The sequence below is a fragment of the Fukomys damarensis genome, unplaced genomic scaffold, assembly GCF_012274545.1.
Source record: "Fukomys damarensis isolate Sample0158 unplaced genomic scaffold, DMR_v1.0_HiC HiC_scaffold_23, whole genome shotgun sequence".
NCBI classification, from domain to species: domain Eukaryota; kingdom Metazoa; phylum Chordata; class Mammalia; order Rodentia; family Bathyergidae; genus Fukomys; species Fukomys damarensis.
This window is the reverse complement of record NW_022900935.1, coordinates 586,658-595,207: the sequence shown is the minus strand read 5'-3', so window position 1 is coordinate 595,207 and position 8,550 is coordinate 586,658. Positions and strand designations below refer to the sequence as shown.

Below are 8,550 nucleotides of genomic sequence, written 5' to 3'. Positions count from 1 at the left end.
GGCAGCCCGACACACTGGTGACAATGACGAAGAGGTTTTCCCTGAAGCTGGGTGTGTGCGAGGAGTCCTGCCAAGGGCTTCCCACCGGCATCTCCTCAATAAGATGCAGGCACTTACCTATTTCGGCTTTAACACGTACGTGATGGGGCTGTACTTCGCATGTCCTGGGACCACTGGGACCACCAGTGGTAACGTGTCCGACCGTCCCAGCGGGAGGCTTTCATTTAATTTTATTAGGAAAAAGACTGATACAAGTGAGTAGATCTGTTTGTACCATCATCAGTGTTACAAGCTACCCAATGGGACAGTCGTGCAGGGGCTCCTGGTGGTTCAAGCTGTTAGAAATGATAAAAGATGATAAAAAGATGATAAAACCGAGGCTGCAAGACATCAGGGATTTTGCCCAAGGACACACCCCAGATAGTAGGTGGCAGGGTGGGACGTGATTGCTTTCTGAAACCTCTTCCTGCTGTAGTATTGCAGTTGGCCTCTGCCACCCCGTACCCTTTCGGGACAGTTTCTTTTTCATGTGTGGTGCTTAGGACTCGCAGAATGGGAACTTACTTTCATCTGAAATTCCCTTCGAATAGGGGCTGCTGGGTGAGTCACCAGCACTCCGAGAGCTTCCCGAACGGACGGATTATCTCTACCCGCAACTGAGTTCTCCCCCACGTGACCCTCCAGCAAGGTCTCTAGGAACAGCCAAAATCAAGTTCAGTTCCTTTCTCCACCACTTACACAAGCGGATTTTCATGCTTTGGATTTTAAAAGTCCCCAAAGGCCCATGTGCTAAAAGCTTGGTCGTCAACCTGTAACACCGTAGGAAAGTAGTGAGCCCTTTAAGAGGCGGGGCTTAAAAGGAAGTTAGGTCACAGGGGGCGTGGCCTTGAAGGGGCCACTGTGAGCGGGGTCCTTCCTCCTCCTCTAAGCTTCCCGGCCATCGTGAGGCGAACAGGGCTGCTCCTGGCCGCTGTGCTGCCACAGACCCAAAGCAGCGGGGCCTGGCAGCCACGGACGGAAACTTCTGAAGCTGACAGCCCAAACCAACCTGTCCTCCTTTACGTTGTTTCTTTAGGTTGCTAAGATCATATATATGCGAGCAGTACCTCGTAGGACCGCTGGCGAGGCTTAGAGCACAGCACATGCTACGGAGGACACATTTCATGGATATGCAGGTAAATAAAACAAGAGTGACAGGTGCTTAGCACAGTTCCCGGGGCACAGCAGGCACTAGAAGCCAGCAGTGGCGTTATGATTTCTTCACCAACTGCCACAGTCCATTGCAGCCAGGAATATTCTCGCGCCGTCGATCTCCTAAAGGACGTTAAAATTTCTCTTAGAAATCCTTTTTCCAACTTGTGTTATGTAATCTGTACATGCATTTCTTTCCCTCGGAAGAAACAACAAAGCCCAGTGAGAGGCCCCCACCAAATTTCCTTGGCATCGGTCCTCTCGCTTGAACCTCGAAGGAAGCCATGTTCTCCTGTGTGGTGTTCTGAACACGCCCTGCCGAAGTGAGCGCCGCGTGGTACCGTACGGAAACTGAGGCCCGGAGAGGTTAAATAATGCGCCCGGGGCAGGCGCTGAGCCGGCAGTGGAGGGGACTCCATTCCAGGTTCCTCACTCAGTGTCACCTGCCCCATCCGCTGTCTAGGTGTAGGTTATAAGTAGGATCCACATCAAATCGTTCCCCGATAACCAAAGCAGGACTCGGAATTTTCAAAAAAAGCAGAGGAAAGTTTCTCAGTTATACTATCGCCGATCTCCTGTGGGCAGCGTATTCCCAGAGACCACCCAGCAGGGCTCCCCAAAGGACTGCCTGGGTTCTGCCATCCAGGAGCCCTGCCCCAGCTTCCCGCTGTCAGGAAACTTGGGGTGGAGTGGGACGAACAGTGCTGATCACCCCAGTTGTGATCACGGCCAACACCCAGTGGGTGCTGCCCACGTGCCTGACCTGAATTACTGTCATCATCTTCCACAAGAAGTGGGGGGCTCCTCACAGCCCCATTTTATATCCAAGGAAAGTTAACTTTGCTTTTAAACGGAATTTTAGGAGCTTGAAAGAACTTCAGTTATCTCCTTTTCCTCTAACCTTCTGATTTAGGGAGAAAGGGATGACCACTTCGGCAGTGTGCACATATAAACCTCTTCGTATTCACAGAGAGCTCCCCATTATACAGATAGATGGGTGCACTGAGGCCTGGCATGGTTAAGGTGACAGAGAGTTGACCCGAGAAGCTGAGGCTAAAAATGAGTTTAAAAGGATTCTGCAGCACACAGTTTACAACTGCAGAAGCAACCCACCCATTTACCAACAGATGAATGGGTAAGTACAATGTGATCTATCCCCTCAGTGGAATATTACTCACCCGTAAAAAGGAACAAGATCCATGCCACAGCTTGGACGACACAGGGAAACGTCACATGAAGAAGACAGTCACAAAGGATCACACACTGCATGATACGTTCATATGAAATGTCTAGTATGGGCAAATCCATAGATACACAAAGCAGATTAGTGGTTGCCCGGGGCTGGGGGTGGTGGTGGAGAATGTGAAGCAACTGCTTACTGGCTATAGAATTTCCATGTGGGGTGATTAGAAAGTTCTGGCGCGAGACAGTAGTGATGATTATATAACACTGACGTGTACTTCTGCCCCTCAGTTATACACTTTAACATGGCTTAAGTGGTAAAATTTGTGTTATGTGTACTTAACTACAATAAAACACCATGAATGAGTCAATGCCTGTCACTGTGCATGGGGAAAATCGGATTCCTCATCTTGATTTACCAGCACCTTGTAGGTCCGTCCCCCACACCTGTTCTCCGCACACTCTTCTCTCTCCTCCCAGAAAACCATTCCACCCTGTTCAGAGGTTCTCCACCTCTGAACCTAGAGGAGACCACGGCCCTCCGGACGCGGCTCTGGCCAGGCCCCCTTCCGAGTGGGTCGCCGGCCGCCTGCCTCCGCCGTGCTCCCTGTACACAGTCGCGTGTCCTGCTCAGACGCCCCACAGACTCAGCACAGGGCAGGCACACGTGCTCTGCGGGACAGTAGCACGTGCTGGTTAAAAACGTGGGCTTTGCGGTCAGCAGGCCGGAGTTCAAGGCCGACTCCCCCAATGTGCGACCCTAAACAGGTGGTCCAGTTGCCTCATTTGTCAAAGTCAGGGTGAAAGTCAAACGGCGCGAGCACTGAGTATGCACAGCTTCCGGACAGTGCCTTGTCCCTCCCAAGCACTGAATAGGTGTCGGTGTCAGGATTATCCTCATCGCTGCCCCTGTCCCTGCCCCAGTGGCTTTAGGAAGTCCCCCGGGACCACCCCAGAGCAGAGCCCATGCCATCCCTGTGCAGTGGAGGCCGTTCCTCCCTCTCCTCATTTCCTAGTGGAAAATGGAGGCTCGAGCTGGTCAGGCGCGATCCACAGCCCTGGCGCCAGCGGGCGGCGCAAGAGCCCAGAGCTCGGGCTTCCGGTGTCACATCTCCCCTGGCCACCTCGGCACTCGGGTGGAATACCCGTGCTGACACGGACGCAGGACGCAGCTTACAAACCTGGGGCTGCAGTGCGAACACCACCGACCCACCGGGCTCCGCTGCCGCTGTCCACGCCCAGGCCTCTCCCTGCTTAACGACGACAGCTTGAAGTATCAGCGGACGATCCATAAATAATGGAGGAGAACAGGAATCCAAAATGGACTGAGACCCTATGGGGGGGGCAGTGGGGCTCCTCTCCTCGCTAGGGTGATGCATGAGCTGTCAGAGATAAGACTTTGCTTGGGTGTATTTAAGGTGAGCACCGATAGCAGTGGGTACTCGGGGAGTCCCTCCTGCCACCGCCAAATGGGAAACCCCATAGATCAAACCACGAAATAAATGAGGACACTACGGTTCCTTACACTCTTGGGATTTTTCTTTAAAAGAACAACAACAACAACAAAAAAAACCCAAAACAAAAACCAAAACCAAGTTTCCCACTTCAACAAGTACCTCCTTAAATGGGTTTGTGGCCCAAGTCACACTTCAGTGCTAGAGGTCTGCTGTGGCACACTTTGGGCTAGTTTAATACGTGCTTGGACACGAGATGATATTTCTTGCGTCCTTAAGCATATATGTGCCATGTACTTGGCACAGAGACGCCCGTGTATGAACTCGTACCTAAGGTATGGGGCAGACTGCAGCTGTGCTGCACACCAAGGAATCATCCATGCTGCTGTCTGCTGGGACGGTGTGATGGGGGAGGGCGACCTGGGGCTTAAACACAGGTTCGGAGTCCAGCTAAAGCAACAGGGTCCTATGGTCACTGACGTGGAGGGCCCTGGAGACACTAAGCAGAGGGGAACGACCAACGGGCTGGGCCCTGTTGTCCCCTGGACTTGAAAGAGGCAGCCAGACAGCCCCTTAGGAGCTGGCTGAAGCACTAACAGCTATTTGATGGACACCACCACTGTTTCACAAATGGTCTGCAGCGAAATAAATGGGAATGAAGCCAGGAGCGCAGGGAAGCAGCTTCCCCAGTGGGTCCTGCCTGCGCTGAAATGTCCTGGTTCTGTCCCCGTGCTTCGTATTTCACCCAGAATGTGACTCTGAGATGGCAGCTCCGGGAAGCCCCAGGGAGGACCTTCAGGATGACAAATGGAGCCCTCCCCTCGGATCTCAGAGCTGCCAAGTGGCATGGGCGAGGGGCTGAGACACCTAAACAAGCCAGCGGGGTGAGGCCGAGGCTGATTTACAGGCAGAAGGGCCCAGCCCTCACCTTTATTTACATTGCTCAGAGCACATAAACTCCAGGAAAATTTAGTGTTTTAATTTGGGCATCTGGCTTGTGCTTTTTTTTTTTCACCTAAATCATTCTCTCCTTTGCTTCCTAGAAAACCAAACCAAAGCATAAACCCCATATAAGAGGGCACCTCTGTTCCCACTGTCTGTCTGAGGATGTAGGTCCCTTGAGGACACAGAGAGGCGTATCGACACACGCTGGATCCGCAGCATTGACCTATGAATTCCTGTGGACACATGGGGAGCGCGGGGTCCAGGGGGGATGAGCCGAACCAGGAGTCCAGCAGTGCGGAGGCCTCCGCTAGCTCCCTCATGCTTTCTGACCTCAGTCTCTCCAATAGCCAATAAAGACTGCACAAGTCCCTCGCCTCAGTGGGATGTGTGGACACTGTCTGGTTCTATCTAGCTCTCTCTTTCTGTGCCACCGGTTCTTTGCCAGCCCAGTGGTCAGTCCTTCTGCTGCACCTGTCTCTGGTGGGGCTCACGAGCTCTTGTCACCTCTGCATAAGCCTCGGATGATGATATTCCTCTGTTTAACCTCCTGTCTGCCTCACGACATTCTTCAAGTTTGAACTGACCGATTCGGTGCTGCCGTTAATGGCCAGAAGTTGTACAAATCCAGAAATAGAAGTGATGTCAGAGGCCTTCTACCCAACACGCTCTCTGTGACTGACCCAGGGCCCCAGCTCCTACGCAGGTGTCTGGGAGGCCACCACAGGCTGCAGAGGTGCAGGGCAGGGTGGTGCACCTCATGCCTCGGTCATACCAGTGAGTCACAAGCTACTGCGATTGCAAAGGCTTCCCTTCGCCCCCTTCAGCCTCTCAGCGGCAGGCATCCAGGTCCCTGATTTCCAGCTGGTGCCCTCACCATGCTGCCCTCCTCCCTCTGCTTCCAGTTGGTGGCCAGCACCTTTCTGTCCAGGATCTCCAGCACCCACCACAGTGCTTGTCAATCAGAACATGCTTCAAGGGTGTGAACTGAATAAATAAACGAAGGAGAAATTTCGGTCTCCTTCCTCCCTGTTGGTCACTTACAAACATTGACTAACGACATCTACAGGGGACTTGGCAAGTGCCAGGGACTGTACCCAGCAGCACCTCAGGTGCCTTCTAACAATCTCAAAGCAGCCCTAGGAGGTCAGACTGGCATTACCCTTATGAGGAAACTGAGACCCATTCTGGTAAAGCAACTCACCCCTTCACCCATGTAGGCAGGGTTAGATACAGGACGTCCACCCAGGAAGGGGGCTTCCAAGGTTTCTGTCCTAGGCTTTAAGTGTTGAGCTTCTCAGATTCTGCGTGTTAGTTTGTCCGGAGACGTCTTTACCTCCAAAGTCAGAGGCCTTTTCCTAGGGATTACTCTCTCTCTCACTCTACACTTTTCTAACATTTCTCCAGGCTGCACACGCATGAGTAGGCACACTGTGGCTGCTACGCCTTTTATTTTCTCTGATGTCCGATCTTGTACACAAAACACAAGGAAGGGACGATTCCTCCAAAGCAGATCACACTGGCTTTTGCACACAGTACTTCCCCCCAGGACTTCAGTCCAGTCCAGGAACTGTTTTGCCAACATGCCTGGCAGATGCTACCCAGGCTAAGTCGAGCCCCAGGATGACCATGTCCTAGGGGCCCGTTATCCTCTGCAAGGTTTGCTTCTCAACAGCAAAAACCTGCTCCCTCCGAAGTGCCGGGAACTCTACACTTTTCTAACATTTCTCCAGGCTGCACACTCATGAGTAGGCACACTGTGGCTGCTACGCCTTTTATTTTCTCTGATGTCCGATCTTGTACGCAAAACACAAGGAAGGGACGATTCCTCCAAAGCAGATCACACTGGGTTTTGCACACAGTACTTCCCCCCAGGACTTCAGTCCAGTCTAGGAACTGTTTTGCCAACATGCCTGGCAGATGCTACCCAGGCTAAGTCAAGCCCCAGGATGACCATGTCCTAGGTGCCCGTTATCCTCTGCAAGGTTTGCTTCTCAACAGCAAAAACCTGCTCCCTCCGAAGTGCCGGGTAACACACCAGCTAAAGGTTAACCAAACACACAAAAAAAAAGAAAAATGGAAACCATTTACTAGGCTCTTCTAGGTGATTTTAATTGCAGGTAATAAACCACTCATTGTTAAAAGGAAGGTTGATTATAAGAAAGTGCATACCAGCTTCGGATGTTTGCAGTGGAACGGGGAAAATGGTTTTGTAAATGCCATCTTCTCTAATAAATCTGCATGCTGCTGGAGAGATTAGGCCATTACCCAGCGCTGGCATAAATGAGAAAAAGATAGGATGGGATCACACGCTTGAGGGATTTTAGGTCACAGCCGGAGATGGGGCTGGATGACGCTAGTTAGGGATGGCGGCTGGCCAATCAAATCTTATTGCCCGAAATCTAGTTTGAGGCCAGCTCTGTTATCCTGACTCTTAACTAGTGTTTTCCGGTATTCACGCCAGCAAGCCACTGCAGAAATTTTTGCAGAGTTTTCTTAAACCACGGACCCAGATAACAGACGAATCTGCTCATGTCACAATGAGGCAGGGATGAGTTCGAAGCACGGAAGAATCCCCTAAAATCAGAAGCATCGGAGTCCCCGAGCAGGGAAGCCACAGCTTCTAAGTACGGATCCAGCACCCGGCTGCCCCTGCGATCCTTGAACAAGCGGAACAGGCTTGAACCCCCACACTCGCGTTCATTCCGCGGCAGCCGTGCCCAGCCAGAGTGCCACAGAGGCTCTGCGACAGGAAGCTGGGAGTTACTGATCTCCAGGTGCTCCTGCGGACACAGTGGGTCGTTTCTTCTTGTATGCACACGCCGTTGTTTTTCAGCTATACGCAGATGCAAAAGCAGAACCTATCCAAAATGCTTCTGAACATACTGTAATCTTTTCCACTTATGTATTTTCTCAAACCGACTGAAAAAACTACAACTGCTCACGTGTAAGGGACAGGATTCTCACGGTTATTCCCTCCTTCCTTTCTTTTCTCACTCAGAACTGGGAGCCACTGTCCCCCTGGGAGTATGGATGGCACAAACATTCAGTCCAGATGTAAAGTGATGGTCTGGGAGGGACACTTTGGTTTGTTTTTTGGTACGGGAAATCAAACTCAGGCCCACGTGCTTGTGAGGCAGGCAGCAGAACCACTGAGCTAAATCCCAGGCCCTGGAAGGGCCACTTTGGATGCAGTTGAGCCATCGGAAACTGGCCCCTGCCTAATCTTAAGTGTGTATTTGCTCACTAGGGAGGTGTTCATTTTGTTGGTAGTGGTTTGTGCTACAAAATCTCACTATCTGCTTGCTCTCAATACAACATTCTCCTTAGCCTGCTGGCTCCACGAGTCGCACTTTTCCTACCGGTGTGAGGCGGAGACTTCCGCATGGTTTTTCATATGAGTCTTCTGTGGATGCTGCCCATCACCTGGAATACAAGTCCAGGGTTCAGGCAGGTTAGAAGGAAGACCACTCAGCAGGACGTCAGGGGAAGCTCAGCTCCTCCCAGGAGCAAAGCCTCTGAGCCACACGGAACTGTGGGGACAAAAACCTTCATTCTGGAAGAGAGACAGCCAACCTTGCCTTTGGGAGACTGAAATAAAGAGAATTGTACTCAAAAGGGAGAGAATTCATAGTTCAATAACTCAGCACACTATTAATAATGAAGAGTTCTATGGGATGAGTTGAAGAGTAGGCCAAACTTGGCGCTGGGCACACTGAATGTTATCCCATCCAACCTTGAGTTCCTGAGTCAGGGGATATTTGGGCAACATCAGAAGAGC

The 8,550-nt window shown here is 51.6% G+C and overlaps 1 long non-coding RNA gene across 1 annotated transcript; it reads left to right on the top strand.

Moving 5' to 3' along the window:
- The first annotated feature begins 853 nt into the window (after positions 1-853).
- Positions 854-5,143, top strand: LOC104852828. Its single transcript, XR_777599.3, has 3 exons — positions 854-1,175; positions 2,162-2,326; positions 4,871-5,143. It is a non-coding gene; the product is annotated as an uncharacterized LOC104852828 (long non-coding RNA).
- The last annotated feature ends 3,407 nt before the right edge of the window (positions 5,144-8,550 follow it).